At 42.7% G+C, this 16,977-nt stretch overlaps 1 protein-coding gene across 2 annotated transcripts in view; it reads right to left on the reverse strand.

Annotated features, from left to right (window-relative positions):
• Positions 1–16,977, reverse strand: part of GRM4 (glutamate metabotropic receptor 4) — a 310,121-nt gene that overhangs the window by 246,690 nt on the left and 46,454 nt on the right. The window contains exon 1 of one of the 2 annotated variants that reach the window (XM_056844266.1): positions 9,735–9,823. The exons of the other annotated variant lie outside the window; for it this stretch is intronic. The gene's annotated coding sequence lies outside the window, so the exon portion shown is untranslated. Of the gene's footprint in view, positions 1–9,734; positions 9,824–16,977 lie in introns of those variants that run through there. 2 annotated transcript variants of the gene reach the window in all.

Here is a 16,977-nt window from a genome sequence, read left to right on the forward strand (position 1 = left end):
AGAGTGCTAAATTCTTCTTTTTGTCGTCATCTCTTTTTTTTAACATAAAAGAGGCATTTGTGTTGCATGGGAATTGTAGGTTTTCTCCAGAAGTGTACCAATGAACTATAAAGGTAGGATTTTCAAAACGTCCAGAGAGCTACATTTATGGGGGCAGGGGGAGGTGATTCTTCATATATTGCAGCCCTGGCTGACATGCAAAATCATTTGATTTGTTTGCTGAAATTTTAAATTTGTGGGCTGTTTATGATGAAATTGTTCTAGACATTCCCTCTCTGCAGCCGCCGAACTTGTATTTTGCATTGTGTGACACACTGGCATGTGCTGCCCTTATGGAGGAGCTGACTCTACTTGTGAGGAGCAGTCTAACATGGGATCCAGTGACACCCGTAGAGAAACTCCCTACAAAGGCTGCAGCCAGTGTGGGGCTTAATTTGTTTGTAACCCTCCTGATAAGACTACCAGTTGCCTGACTTGCTTAGCTCTTGGAATCTTGCTGACTGACCTTGGACTACTTTTGTATTGTGATACTGAGCCCCAGACTTTGATTTTGGACTGGAATCCTAAAACCCTTGCTGGCTGACCTAGTGTGGCCTGGGACATGCCTCCAACCTGGTGAGTAGTATATGGTCAAATAGGAGTCAACATATTGTTTTTACAGATTACATGCATTTCTCTGAATTCCCAAGTCACTTCCATCAATCAATAAACATGTGCCAACATAGCAGCTGCCTTTCTGAGGAATGCTTACCATGCAGGTGCAAGGATGGAGCATGCACTTATAATGCTCTCAGTTTAAAATCACAAGCAGATCAACTCCTTTAGGCCATTGAGTTCTCCCCATAATATATCCGGGCATCACAAGTTGGATACATTCATATTTAGACACCATGATTTAGCAGCATCACTAGCCATTTCCCACATGGAATGGAAGGGTTACATTTTCTGTCACAGGTCTGTTATACATCAACTCCGATTTTCCCCCTCTCCAGATTCCTACATTCTGTGAGTCTTCCTTTTCCTTCAGTTTATGAACCAATGCAGCGTTTTCATTAATAATAGTGGAAGGTACCAATTTAATCAAACCAATTTCAGATTGGAGAGAATTAGACAATGACGGCAATTTTGTGTTTTCCCACTAGTTGAGGAGCACAGGATGAAATTCTTGAACTGAAACCATCAATTTGTGTCTCAGCATGATTATCCAAAGCAACAGTATCAGAAGATTTTTTTTTTAAAGAGTTTCAGGGAGAAGCAGCAACATCCATCACAAATCAGCCTCCAGTGGGGTAATTCTGAGCATGGGTATGAAGTCAAGGAGACCTAAGGACATACATCCTCTGCACCACTTCTTTCAAATGATGAGCAATGGTCAAGTGATCCCCAGGTGCCACCTCCTTTTCTCTGGATGAGAGTTTATCTCTATTTTGGGTGACCGTGAGCCAGATCGATACAGTGTCTGGCAAATCCTGAAAATCTCAGCCAGAGAACCCCAAGGGCATCTTCCTGACTTCTTCAACAGCAGCACTTTCCAAAATATCTGCTCACTAAACTGTAGTAACATAAAGAAAACTGCTTGCAAGTGCCTAGAAGTCCCTGTCAATAAAAACAAGACACTGTTTTCAGCCACACAGACTTCAATCATAGGTCTTTTATGCATGGCGGTTTCACTCGCCATCACCCCTCCGCTGATTTCGGGTATTTGTGGGGTGATTATGCATGCTGTTTCCGATCATCAGAGATCACCTCCCTCTCCCCCTGAGTTTCCCCATGTTTTGCCTGCGTTTTCAGAGACCTGTTTTATCTCTAATTTGAAAACGAAAGGAATTTCAGGGGGAGAGGAGGAGACCTCTGACAGTCGGAAAAGGCATGCATAATCAACACAAAGACCCAAAGTTGTCGAAGGGATGACAGCAAGTGAAACAGCCATGCATAAAAGACCATAGACTCAGAAAACTGGTGTTCGGAGAAATAGATATATGTTTAACTGATAAGGAGTACAACACCAATGCTCTTTCATTTCACTGGTCCTGCAAATTTCTTCCTTCTGCAGTCTGTTTTTAGGCTAATTCAGGGATGCAAAAAGTTTTCAGTTTTCAGTGCAAAAACCATATAATTATAGCTGGGAATAAGCATCTTGAATAAAGCAACAGCCTCCAAGCAATTACCATAGATGCAAAAATAAAAGGATAAGATATCATCCAGTGTTATGATCAACAGAGCAGCATCAAGCACAATATAAAGCTGGCCACCGTTTTTATGATAACTACGATAAGCAAAAGCAAGCCAGTTAGGAGTTTGATGGATAACAATTGATAAGGAACAACCTGGTAGTGTGTACAACAGAGGAATGATATGCACACTTATTCTAGGATGTCTACTTAAGTACCATCTAAATGCATATCTAGTTTTATTAATATAATTACTGTGTTTTTTCACTGTTCTCAGTCTGTTGAGTGGTCTGAGTGTTTCACAGATATGAACAATTACTGATTTTTGTAGTTTGAGTTGGAAGCTGCCATTTTTATCTTCTTCCCAGAAGGCTAAAAGCACAACTTGATACCAGCTTGAGGATACAAAAACCAGGTGGGGCCTGGCATCCTCTTGGAATTACAACTGATAGCCAGACTGCACAGACAGTTCCCCTGGAAAAAATGGCAGCTTCAGAGGGTAGACTGGACTCTATGGTATCACATCCTTGTTGAGCTCCTTCCCTGCCTCCTACTCTACCCTCCCCAGACATTACCCCAAAATCTCCAGGAATGTCCCAAGCCAAAGTTGTCATCCTATACCAGATTCTAGGGTTGTCAGTCTCCAGCTGGGGCTTGGAGATCTCCCAGAATTACAACTGATTTCCAGACTACAGACCCTGGAGAAAATGGCTGCTTTGGAGGGTGGACCCTGATACCCCTCTAAGGTTCCTCCTCTCCACAGCCCCTGCTATCTCCACGTTCCACCCCCAAATCTCCAGTAATTTCCCAACCTAGAGGTGACAACCCTAAGCTCCACCCAGCATCACCTAACCTAGGCCTCCAAGATTCCAGGTACCAGGTCATCCTTACAACCTAAAGTTTGCTCCTGGTGCCTAAAGCTCTAGCAGCTTTCAGCCTGTAAACTCTGCTAGAGTTTAAAAGAAGGAGGAGTCAGCCCTTAAAAGGAATGCCTTGTTGCTAGGATATGAGCTCTACTGCAAAAAGAGCTCTATGGCTCCTGGCTCTCCTAGCATGCTTAGCAGCAGCACATAGAAGGATGACTTTTGCCATTGTTGGGAACTTCTGCTCTCTGCTGGTGCAGCCAAGGGAAAGCTGAAGGAAGATGGCTGTGCCTGGTGAGTCGGGCAAAGGTAAGAGATGTTTTCCCCTAAGGGTGGGACAGAGAAACCTGGCCTGGAGAGGAAGCAACAAGTCTTTCAGTCTTGAAGCCAACTTTCAGTGGTGCTGGAATCATTCAGAGCACAAATGATAGAGCAGATTGTACATGGCTTGATTTTCAGGTTTGTGTACTAATTATAACGCTGAAGTGGGGGCTCCTGTTTGAAATCTATTCATTGCCCCCACCACAGGGTTGCCAGGCCCCTCTTTGCCACCAGCGGGAGGTTTTGGGGGCAGAACCTGAGGAGGGTGGGGTTTGGGGAGGGGATGGACTTCAATGCCATAGAGTCCAATTACCAAAGCGGCCATTTTCTCCAGGTGAACTGATCCCTATTGGCTGGAGATCAGTTGTATTAGCAGAAGATCTCCAGTGTGTACCTGGAGGTTGGCAACCCTACCCCCCACCACCGAAAAACTCCATGTTTATGCTGAAAAGAGAATAATTCTTGGGTGTTTTTCTTCTTTTACTTCTGATTCTAGTTAAATAGCAGTCTAGTGATAGCAGTTAGGCCTGCCTTACAACATTAGTTTAAATGAAAAAAGGCTTGAGGTTTGCAAAAGCTCATGCTGCATTACATGTTTTTGGGTGCCACAGGTTTCTTGTTTTTGTTGACACAAATTTAACATGGCTATTCCCATTGACATGGCTATTCCCAGTTAAAATGAACCCATTAGTTTAGGCCCAGGTTCTTTCTTTTTTTTGGTTGGTTGATTTTGCATTCAGCTGAATCAAATGGTGGGTTTTTGTTACACAGAACAGTCAATGTGCATGATGCTTTACAGAGCACAAGAAGATACATTCCTGCACCAAGGAGCTTACAATCTAAAATGTGAGAAAAGAAAGATGACAAAGAGAGGGAAAAGAAGATGGAGGTGGGGGAAAACTGGGCAAGGATGTGTGTTCATTCCAATGACATGTACATGGGCTTAATTCCTGTAGGAGAGGGGAACTAAGGGATTAGTATGGAAGTTTTCAATGGTTTTTCCTGAGCTACGCCTCTTCAGGAAAACATTCTCACAAGCACCAAAACTTTTTGCTCCCCGTCTGAAAGAAGATGAAGAAGAAGCGACTCTTCATGTTACTCAGGAAGGCATTCCAGAGCCTTAAACTAGGGCCTGTTAAGGTTGCCAACCGGTGTGGAGAAAAATATCCTGTCCCTTTAATAAAGGCTTAACGTGTGGGAAAGGATTGTTGAAGCTTTTTGTAGGCATAAAGGTAAATAATATCACCTGATAAAAATAATTTTCCATTAAAAGGACAGGACATTCTTCTCCAGGCCAGTTGGCAACTCCATTAATAACTTAGAGGAAGCATTAAACTTGTTTAATACACCAGAGGGAAAAATGTATTTGATATGGATGAGTCATTCTACACAGGATGCAGACAAATGGTCTTGAGATCAGAGACTGAAACATCTTTTTTTTCTCTGCTGTGTTTATAACCTAAAAAAGAGTTCTGAAGAACTCAAAACACATACTGTTTAGAATTCTTTTTGGTCAGTCCAAATATAATATTGTGTGGGGGGGGGGGATGGGGGGTTATTTTCCATTTTTCTTTAGACCAACTTTTCACAGGATCAGAGCCATCCCACAAAGTAAGCCACTGTATAGATCCTCTTTCAGGTAGAAGCAGCAGTTGGCAACTACCAGGACATGCGTATCATATATGAAGTGGCCCTAAACTGATGTCACTTCTAGATGAGAGACCATTACCAACTAGGGTTGCCAGGTCCCTCTTCGCCACCAGCAGGAGGTTTTTGGGGCAGAGCCTGAGGAGGGCGGGGTTTGGAGAGGGGAGCGACTTCAATACTGCAGAGCCCGATTGTCAAAGCAGACATTTTCTCCAGGGGAACTGATCTCTATTGGCTCGAGATCAGTTGTAATAGCAGGAGATCTCCAGCTAGTACCTGGAGGTTGGCAACACTATCACCAACAGCTGGGTTCCAAATGTTGGAAAAATGACCCTTATGAAAGTATGAATTTACACAGTTTTATAAAGGGACTAGGGGGGATGACAGTTCACTGTAGCTGTATAGCCCTTTCTCTCATGGTAGGAACTTGTTCTGAATGTAGACCCATGAAGTTGCCTTATGCTGAGTGCAATGACTGTTCATCTAGCTCAGTGGGCCCTCTATGGGGACAGGCAGTGCCTTTCCAAGATCTCAAGCAGAGAAGGATCTTTGCTAGTATTTGCATCCTGAGATACTTTACCAGGAGATGCCAAGGGACAAAACTGAGACCTCTGGTAAGGAAAGCATCCATAGAGCCACAGCTCCTCCCTGCTTATTTCTGCTTGTGCCCCACCAGCCTATAATTATCTCTGCATTTTTTTAAGCTACGGAAAATAGGGTGAGAAGACATACACTAAAATATGGCCTTGGAAGCAGCTAATCCCCCCCCCCCAAATATTATTAATTTCATACTTTATTTTACACACACCTCAGTTCACAAAGAAGATGGGTTGATTTAATTAGAATTTCCATCGTCAAGCCATTTGGACTGGAGCTTTTAATTAGGTATTAAAAAAACTACGTAGGGGCAGCCTCCGCTAGGGGCTGCCTTTAAAAAAAAAAATTGATGCCTGCTGGCCTTTTTAATTTGTGCTGGGAGGCAAAGTATCCTTTGGCAGGATCAACTGCATAAACCCCCTCCTGAAAGATTAGTTATGGGAAGAAGGAAGCCTGGGTGGAAAAAAAGCTTGCAGTGCCCTCGCCAAATTAAAGGAAGATATCTGCTGTCTAAATGATTTCAGGAATCCTGTATTTACAAGTTTACAGTGCGGTATTCAGGTCAGCTTCCTCTCATGATCCTAAAGAAGGGCTCCTTTTCAGCATCCCAACTGGATTTGCCCAAGAAAGGCAAACAGGGAAGCTGCATGGTTTGTTGGTCTCTACTGTTTATTTTAAATATTTCTAACCAGCCTAGCATAGCATAGCTGGCTCAAAGGTAATACTAGCATAAAAATGAATATCCCACACATCAAAATCTAAAAATTACTAATGAAAGAGCATAAGTAATATCAACAACAAAACAGAAATGTCATTTCTTAAAATCACACACAAGGAAACATATTAAAGCTCAGTTAAAATACGAATGAATACTAAGAAGAAATATTTTTATGCTGTCCACAAATTGTCTGCAATTTTGGATTATGGTGGTTTTCCACTGATAGCTAATCCCTTAAAGGAGGCGCCAATGCAGAAGAAGGTACTTATCACCCTTATTCTTCTAGCATCCTTAGTACTTACTGGTAGGAGAGCAAGACTAAGAACATTGACCCCATTTTTAATTCAAATATATTAAAGTTTGGGTCTTTTTTTTAATTAGTTTTTATCCATGGCTCAAGATAATACATTGAATACATTTTTAAAAATAAATATATGAAACAAAGTGAAAAGCTATCAAATCCAAACAGAGATTAACTGCCTACCCCACTACTGGCTTCATCTCAGCTACTAAAAGTCAGTCTTAAAAAAGACCTTGGGATCTCGCCAGGAAAGCAATTCTGACCAGGCCATGCAGGACACAGTAGCAGCAATTGCTCAGTGCTCTCTAGAGGCAGACATTTTTCCATAGTTAAACATAATCCCATTTTTCTCAGTATGTGGGAAAGCAATTTTTGAGAGGGGAAAAAGATTGGAGGGGAAGGGTTAAGCAGCTCCTCCCTGTCTGCCATTCTTCTCTTCAAACTGGTTTTCATTGTGGAGGGAAATGGCAAACCAATTTCTTCCACATGGAGCTCTTGCTCTGTGTCTGTCCATCATCCCTCCCCCGCCCCGCAGCAGCAGTAGTTTTGTGTGGTCATCTACCTACTGGGTCTTCCCCAGCTTCAGCCGCCGCTGCATGTTTTCCTAAACCTTTGGTACACTTTGGTACACTTTGTGTACTTTGGTACACTCTTTCCTAAAAAAGAGGGTTGGAAGTAAGTGTGGATGAGCAGGTGAAGATTTCTTCGTCTCCCCACCCACAGCCAGTGCCATTTATCCTCCACTGCTGGCATGCTTTTAGCCAGATTATTTATCAGTAGTAGATATATCACTATAGTACTGCTGTGTTATAGCCATATAGCTACCATTTGAAAACGCAGTAAACAAAAACAGTTCATTGGCAGGGGATGGGAGCAGGATGCCACAGGGAATACTGCCATGCAGAAGTTCCATTGCCAGTATGAATAGGTTTGCCAACCTCCAGGTACTAGCTGGAGATCTCCTGCTACTACAACTGATCTCTAGCCGATAGAGATCAGTTCACCTGGAGAAAATGGCCGCTTTGGCAATTGGACTCTATGGCATTGAAGTCCCTCCCCACTCCAAAACCTCCCTCCGGTTGTGAAGAGGGACCTGGCAACTCTAACCATGAATGAGGCAACATCCCCATGTAGAATCAACTAGTCTTCACACCTCCAGTGTGCAATATCTAGGTAGTCCCAGAAAGACATCCATCTGTTGATGACTCCCTTACAAACATGACTCTTTCCATAATGTGCAACTATTTATAATCCTTTGTCTTTCAGAATATCATTCAGAAGAGATCTCAATCACTTTCTTTTCAGTCAGGATTTATCCAAGAGAACAGGGACTGTTTTTTACTATCTGTAGCATATTTTATGACTGTGAGTAATCCTGGCTCTAATTCAAAAGAAAACAACATGATATTCTGTATGTACATGATGAATGTTTGAGGGAATAGTCTTCTTGAGGGGGGATTTCACCTTTTTTTTAAAAAAAAAAAAGGAGGGGATTGATCTATACTCTAGCAGCTGAAGAGGATTGCAGTGTCATTAAAGAAGTAAATATTTCTTTAAACTATAAAATGGAGCAGGCTTTGAAAAGGAAGTAGTATTGCTTGTCACATTCATGCTATAGGCAATATTTAACCAATAGCTTTGACAACCACATTCTACACAATAATTGCCACAACAGTAATAAAACACTGTCTGGGAAAGAATCATATTTTCCATGGTACATGATACTGTACTTTGGATGCTCAGAATATGCTGTTTTCCTATGATGTGAAACATTTCCTTGAAGGAAGACGACTGGTTACTCAGCAATATATGAATGACTGCACATTTATCGACAATTTAGATACTTGTGGGGGAAAACCTTTGGGTTCTGAGACCGGAGGGAGAGGAATTTATAATTCCATGTCCCTCCCTTCAGTGGTGTTACATGGAAGATATGGCAACTTACCTTATTCAGATATTATTTGTCCATGTGTTCTGAAGAGAATGGATTCATTATCCCATATGAAGTTGGAATGCCCCCAATTTAATTCCTATTGCAATCAATGGATTACTCCTATCTTAATCAAATTACCTGCCACCGTAACAAAAGATAAAACAGTCCCCTTTTTTGCTGGCGGATAGAGACCCAAGAACAACACTGGCAGTAGCCAAGTATCTATCCACCATATTTTCCTTAAAGAAATAAAGGCTTCCCTTTTACTGCTCAAGACCTTTGAAAGCTTGAAAGAAGGAAAGCAAGTTCCCTGTCCCTTCAGAGAAGGTGTGTCTGGTCTTCGGTGGAGCCCACAGAGCTCGAGAACCAAAACACCTCCAGCTGCAAAGCCAAAATCCATTTGCTCCCACAGAGAGACTCCCAGAGCAGATGTGTACAGCAGTTCAGAGCCTCACTTTGCTAGGCTGCCAGCTTGCATCAGAAATGGGCATCATGTCAGTTCTTAGCTACCATTACTCCAAAATTACAATGTTGAAACAGATGGCTGCCTTTGGCTGCAGTCCTAAGCCTATTTACTTGGAGGTAAGTCCCAATGAAACCAATGGGACTTAATTCCAAGTAATAATGTTTAAGTTCAGGTCTTTGGCCCAAATTAAATGAAGAATTATGTTTTCTGCCAGGGAACTAATTAGTTCCCAGAATGGGCCTAATCCTGTGACTTTTTATCTAGCTGCACAGCCTTTACCCATTACAGTAATATTGTTGATTCCTTTGTGACTATGTTCGTGAACAAGGACTGCTCACATGAGCACAAATTTGAAGAATGGGGCCTCTATCCCTGGCATTATGGGCCAAATCTGTCCCAAGTGTAATTTTCACTGAATTTAATAGAGTGAATGTGGGGATATATCTGACCCTCTGTGTTTTTAGGAGCAAAGGAAGACAGACAATAAATGTGGAGGAAAAGATATAGGCAGCTGAGCCTGTGCAGCTGCTTCGGAAAGCTAACAAAGGATTGGAGAGGTTTGATGCAAGCTCACAGGAATTACCAGAGATAAGAGAAGCAGAAAGCAAGGGAGGGAGAGGAGAGAGACAGAAGGGGGAAAGAGAGAGGAAACAAGATTTTCAAATCAGCACTTGTCCTATTTCATAAGCAAAATGTAGATCAATAAATTACACTCACTTTTCAAGATTTAACATGCTGACTCCATAACCTTGTCAAGTGTGATACATCAGCCAAGGAAGCAAGATGCCAAGCCAGGAAAATGTGTAAGGGTTGAGGAGAAACATATGGGAAGAAGGGAGGAGAAAGGAAAGCCTCTTTTACAAAGATAGTAAGCTTCCCCTTGGGATAGAAAGGCTGGCAGTTTAAACACTGAACTTCAGGATTTTCTTTCTCCTGAGATCTGAGTACACCTAGTCCTTTTTTTAACCCCCCCCTCATTCTTTAAAACATTCTTCATCTCCTTTATCCAAATAAAGAGAATTTTCAGCCATTTTCTAGGGTACTAAGACTGGTTTCCTTGGCAAAATGATCAAGGGAATGTAAAAGAGGAGGCATTTGTACAAGTTTCCACTTGGGGAAATGAAGCTTGGTCCCACTCAGTTCAGGGAGATTGGACTTCTGCAGTTTAAACGGCAATAAAAAAATAAACACAACACCACCCAAAACAAGAAATCAGAGCACCTTCCAACAGCAGAAAGCAAAAGTAGAAAATCCAGTGGCCATGCCTGAATACAGGGGTTAAATGAAATCTATTGTTTTAAAAGCCAACAAAGAGGATTGAGCAAGTTATGTATGAACCATCAGGAGACATGAGCATATGCGGTGAAGAGACGCATAAAGATCCCCAGGCCAACCATTCATTTGTGGTTAATTTGCTACACATCACTCCGTGGGTCATTTGTTCATTGGCTTGGTTCTAATGCACACATGGTACATAAAAAACCAACTAGCAAAGTGGAGGTATCACATTGTGCGCACAGCTTCCATTCCATGCTGCACTGGGTATGAACCCAGACTAACCCAAAAGCATCTCAAACAGAGGAGGGGAAAGAAAGAACTTTAATATTAAGACAAGGGTTCCATTCACATGTCATGGTTCAACACAGTTTATAAATGTTGATCAAACCCCAGTTTGTTGGATTATCTGCCTTCAGTCTAGAGGTCTAAATGCAGATTGGCCAGGAAACTGAGGTATGTTGGTTGGCATCAAACTGGGATTTCAAAGTAGTAGGTAACTGCATTGCTAATAACAGTTTATGCTCATCGTAGTTTGTTGTGATATCTGAATTCACAAGCCACAGTTTGTTGAGTAGCAGTACCTATTGCAGCTGTCCAGCTACAGAGATGGCTGTACAGGGAGGATCCTGGGAACCAGGAAGGAGGTAAGAAGCAGACATAACAGATTTATACACAAGCCAGACTTATTTACTTAGTCTGGTAGACTAACCAGAGTATATTACAGAATCAGTAACTTATTGTGATGTCTGAATGCAGTCCAAGCAGAAATATACACTCAAGACCAATTTCTACAGCAAAGGTTTGCCACTAGAAATGTAATTCCCAGTATTATTATTGGGGAGCAGTTTGCCCAGGCTTAATTTGGTTCAAAGGAGGCATGAGCCTCATTGGGCAGGAAGTCGGAACAGCAGCCAATTAAGAGGCAAGGCTAAGTGGTACTTATTACTGCCATGCACCCTCAGTGGTTGCTTCAGGGCCAAGCAGGAATTTTTTGGGTTCTCCCTAAGTGGTACATTATGACTATAAGCTTGTTCATACATGAGGACATGCAGCGGGCATACATTAGAGATCAGTCATGGCTTCCTAGTTCAAAATTGGTATATATGTGACAAACATCTTTGTTGTGTTATTTGCCCTCATTCCCAGATAACAAAGAGAACTGAAGGGCATGCATTCACATGAAAATAACTAAGGAATATTTTTGCTAGCCTAGTAACAATCATTTGACATTTGGAACCAAACATTATGGAAAGGTTACCAGGGGTCATCATGCCTGCTGACTATTCAGTGATGTTGTCAAGATTATAAGAAAACTAAAAGTGTGAGGGTCTAGAAGCTAGCCTGTCGAATTTGGGGTCATTGGTCAGCCCTCCAGAGGGGGGTAAAGATTCAAAAAAGGTTCTATGTATCTTTAATAGGTTGTTACCCGTTTTTATGCCATAAATGCCATAAATAGACTGTTACACTTTTTTATGCCACAGCTGACTTATGGTGACCCCATAGGGTTTCCAAGGCAAGAGGCATCCACAGGTGGTTGATCATGACCCTGGACATCATGACCCTGGTATTCTTTGGAGGTCTTCCATCCAAATACTATCCAGGGTCAACCCTCCTTAGCTTCTGAGATCTGATGAGATCAGGCTAGCCTCTGGGCTATCCAGGTCAGGGCAAATTGTGACCTGGGCTGGTATAATTTATTTATTTATATTTTGGGCTTATATCCCACCCACTCCCTACTCAATCGGGGCTTGGGGCAGCTAGCAACAATTTTAAACAAAATATATAATATAAAATTCCAATATATAAATTAAAAGCAGTCAACAATCTACAATAGAATACAGAAATTAAACTGAAGTAAGAGTATTAGCAGAGTAGAAAAGGAACAGTAGTAGCACCAAAAACACAAATGATGCTAATAAAAACAAAAATCAAGGACAGTAAAATGTTGGCAGTACATTGGGGTGAAGAGCACCTTGGGCAAGAATGGCAAAAGTGATTCTCTGGAAGTAGAATTGGAGGTTTGCTACAGAAACAAACACCAGTCCAGCTTTGATGAGGACATAAAACCTTTGTGCTATTACAACAGAAATTAATGCTTTGGGGCATTGTATCATCTGATGTGCTTTGGATTTCTCTGGAAAAATAATGCCACACTCAACATCAGGGTCTTGCCATTCCTGAACAGGACGATAAAAATGTCTTCACTGATACTTTCCACGAAAGGATGGTTTTTAAACTATCATTCTAGGAAGAATGTGATAAAGGTAATGGGATAATTATGATCATGAGCCAGTTCGGTATGATTAAATCAGAAGGTTGTTTGAAACCAGAACTGCAACTAAGATATTTGATTCTTTTTTCAATAGCAGGTCTTGTGAGAGTTACAAATGTGACTAATGCAAGGAATCTATTCCAAATAATTTTTTAAGGATTAGATTTTGTTCCATCTGAAGCCTGCATTACCACACTACATAGGGCATGGAGGGGTTGGGAACATCTGTGTCAACAGCTGCCAGGCACTTGGAGGGGATGCTAGATGTCACAAGGGATAGCCAGGTGTGCATCGAGAGGGGATGTACTAGAATGAATGACAAGATTGAGAACAATGGGAGATGCTGGAATGCCCATTGGATATACTGGGAGCCAGGAATGCCAATCGTCTTGCGTGGGCTCCACTGAAATACATTACTGCCCATAATAGTTACAATGAGTGCAGAATGGATTTCAAATGACAGCATCAGAACACAAATTTATTGCTCTGAGACTGGAATGACAGCACCCAGACTGGAAGGGTGGTCATTCCAGTCCCAGAACTCTTCTGCTCCATTGAGGAGACTTTTGGAGGGGTCTGTTGGCAGTGCTGCATGCCCCCATATCTGATCCCACCCCAGTGGCCCCCTCTCCAGCTCTGCCACTGGCAGGGGTGGCCATGGAGTGATCCGGGGCGTCCTCATCAGCATGGCCAGTCTGCCAGGAGGAGTCCCCACAGTTGAGCGGCAGAGATCTCTGGCTGGGTACACTCTCCTTGTCATCTCCCCTTACTGGATTGCATCCTTTGCATCAAATAAGACATGGAGGTCATTGTGGTCACCACCAGTGGGAGAATGCTGGGGCCCTTGCCATCTCTGTCAGCTGCCCAGTTACGGTTTGCCAGGGCTCGGTTTCTTTAAGGGGGAGGGGGTGCTGCAAGCATGGTGTCTCAATTTGTGGCCCCACCCCTTACTGCCTATTCATGGCTATTAGTAAAAATGGATGTTAGTCATGATGCATACCTATTCTCTCCAGGTTTAGAGGAGCATGCCTGTAAGGTGCATTGGAACACAGGCAGGATAATGCTGCTGCAGTTGTCTTGTTTGTGGGCTTCCTGGAAGCACTTGGTTGGCCACTGTGTGAATAGACTGCTGGACTTGATGGACTGTGGTCTGATTCAGCATGGCCTTTCTTGTGTTCCTATGCCCCTTGCACAGGTCTGGGTCCCCAGACCTGCAGGCCCCTGATTGGCTCTGCCTTACCTGTCCGTTGCAGCCCAGCCATCCCAACACAATAGCTGGATGGGACACTACAGTGTGGTTGCTTGGATGCTGATGTGGTTGCAGCCTCAAAAACCCAGCTGCAAGCTCTCTTTCCTGCCGCCTGCCCGCTCACTAGCCAAACCCTTCATGGAGAAGAGTAGCAGTGCCACAGTTACACTGGCAGCTGGCCACTGCAGCACAGGAAGCCCTTAGAACTGCACTGTCCATGAGCTAATAATAATACACCATCAAAAAGTCATTACCAATTCAGCTGTCGTGAATTGTCATTGCATTTATTTATTTTGTAGCTTTGCATAGGAATGTTGCAAGCATTGCCCAGGAATGCCACAGTACCTCTTGCATTTCATTGCCTTTTACACCACCATTTCCAATTGCTGATCTCAACATTAATTTGTCTGTGTGTATATATATCTGCCAGCTGAAGACACAATTCACACTTCTTATGAAGCAGGCTGTAATCCACACTAACATATGCCATGATAAATCTAATAGTCTTTAAGGTGCCACAATACTCCTTTTTGATTTCCAGTGAAATAGCTAGTTCCTTTGTGTTCAATCATTAGTATCTTTTTTTCCCTTTGTTGTGGGCCGAGCCAAGCCTAGGTTTGCATGCCAAGAAGTTGACTGAAAGGATGTACGAGGAAAACTACATCCTTTCTGCACAGTTTATTGCAGATATTGATCCAGTTCTCTTAAACGTGCGCTGGAGGCCACTGATTTGTGCTGTTGTTTTTGTTCCTCTCAATGAGGATCTGAGAGGCTGAACCTCAGCTGGGACAAAGCCGACTTCCACAGAGCTACCTCATTTAACCACCTGAGGACTTGGAAGTCATTGAATTATATGGGAGCTATTAACAAAATAAAATGCCGGGCAATTATAGCTGTCACAAAATGATCTCTCCAGCTGCCAGCATACCTGCAGTGGGGCACCCAGCCATCTGCTGATGGCATCTATTGCAAAAATGCATTTCAGCTATCATCTGACACAGTGATTTTTTTAAAAAAGTCAAAGTGCAAAAGAAACTGCTGCATGAAAGAGGGGTAGTGGTGGCCAACAGGTGTTAGCACCATACAATTATTTCGCCAGTTGGGAGAGGCCAGCATATGTACTAAGTCTAGAGGGTAGGGTTGCAAACCTCCAGGTTGTGGCTGGAGATCTCCCACTATTACATCTGATCTCCAGGTGATAGAGATCCGTTCACCTGGAGAAAAAGGCCGCTTTGAAAGATGGACTCGAGGCATTATACCCCATTGAAGCCCCTCTCCAACCCCCATCCTCCTCAGGCCCCACCCTTAAAATCTCCTGGTATTTCCCAATCTGGAGTTGCCAACCCTACTAGAAGGTCAGATTTCAAGAAGGTCAGCAACCAATTAAGGACCAAAATAGATGCCAGATTTTCAAAGTGCTGAACATCAATAGTGTCATGCCTGCCTAGGTTTCCAAAACATAGCAAGAAGGTAGAGAAGCAAAGAGCTTTCTTGGAAACCTAAATCCTGATCCTTTCCTTGAGTCCTTCCCTCCACTCCTTGCCTCTTTCTTGAAACCATCAGATATTAGCTAATGATGAAATTATGGTGGAATTGACCTTTGGGACATTCATGTGACACTGCAGGGGAAAGTATAGATTTCCTTGTTCACCACTCAAAAGGCAAAAGGAAAACTAAGAAGGTGGGGAAATTATCAGAAAGCTAGGATCAGGTTTCTTAAGCCTCAATATCCCCTTTGTATTTGCTTACCCTTACTTGTTGAGAGACCAGACAGAGCCACAGGGAACAAGAAAAAAAATCAAGACTCAGAGACAGGAGAATTGATTCTCAAATTTTTTTCTTAGGAAGCCAAATGAAGTGAGACAATCGACTTACAACTCCACATGACGCATCGATCAGGAAGGGTTCAGGGAAAGAAAGACAAGGACTCTTACCTCTGCCCTTCCTCAGTCGCCTCCATGTTTTCAGTCATTTGTGGGAATCCATCAAACCTCCTGATCAGTTTGCTTTCTAAGATGCCCTGTCAATTTCCCCTTCAGCTTACCATGCACCAGTGCCTCACTGTTAGTCTGTGGGGGTTTGATTTTGATGTGGTCTGATCTATAATTAAGAGCTAAGGTAATTGGAAACTGAAGTCAGCCTATTATTCCTTTGCCAATAATTCTGAAAACACTCTGGGGTTCTTCCTTCTTTGGAAAAAGCTTGAAGTTCTCATCTGATTGCTTCTCACGTTTACCCCTCCTGTTCTTCAAAACCTTTTTCATTTACTTTCTTGATCTGAAACATCTATCGAGACACTGTGGCTGGTGAGTCTACAAAAAAGCATGGCCACCATCACAATGCAGAACACAGGATGTGTCCTCTAGGATGGAGTCCAGTAGTTTGGGAAGAGCTCCGGTGATTTCATTTTTAAAAAAAATTACAGAAACATTCCTGTTCTTGTGATGTTTGAACATCAGATGCACTATGTGTGAGCCAAATAAAGCCTTATGAAATATAGTCCCATTTAAACGAGTGAGTGATGAAAGAATAAAAAACGTTATGACATTTGCCTTGCAATGCACCAGAGCAAAAAGCGCTATGACAGAAGCCAGCCAGTTAAAAGAATTGCTCTGAGCAACGAGATACATTTCTGGTGCATCAGACCAACCCATATTTCAGAAGCATGCTAAACAAGAATTCCCATTAGAAGGGCAATGGGGCCATTAACCTCCTCAGCAGTGCCTTTTATAAGCCTTTTATTGCCCAAGCTAAAACTATATGTGAAGTTATGCATAGGAAGAGATTCAGGATATTTTCTGAGCAGTGATAGGGGTCAAGCATGAGAGGCTCAGTTGACCTCAAGGTGCATTTTGTTTCTTAGGCACAATTATGCTCCCACCCCTTCCCAGATAAATGTAGTGGCTGGTAGTATGAGGTGGACCAGGCACGCAAATATATGTGCAAGAGAAAAAAGTGTTGCATCTTGGGACTTTTTGGTGGGAGAATGGAAGCACTTGCCCGGGACCAGTAAACAATACATAATTTGTTGAAGTTATAAGATAGGGAGCCCTGACCTGGATGGCCCAGGCTAGCTGGATCTCATCAGATCTTGGAAATTAAGCAGGGTAGGTCCAGGTTAGTTTTGTGATGGGAGACCACCAAGGAATTCCATGGTCACT

The sequence above is a fragment of the Euleptes europaea genome, chromosome 2 (assembly GCF_029931775.1).
Source record: "Euleptes europaea isolate rEulEur1 chromosome 2, rEulEur1.hap1, whole genome shotgun sequence".
NCBI classification, from domain to species: domain Eukaryota; kingdom Metazoa; phylum Chordata; class Lepidosauria; order Squamata; family Sphaerodactylidae; genus Euleptes; species Euleptes europaea.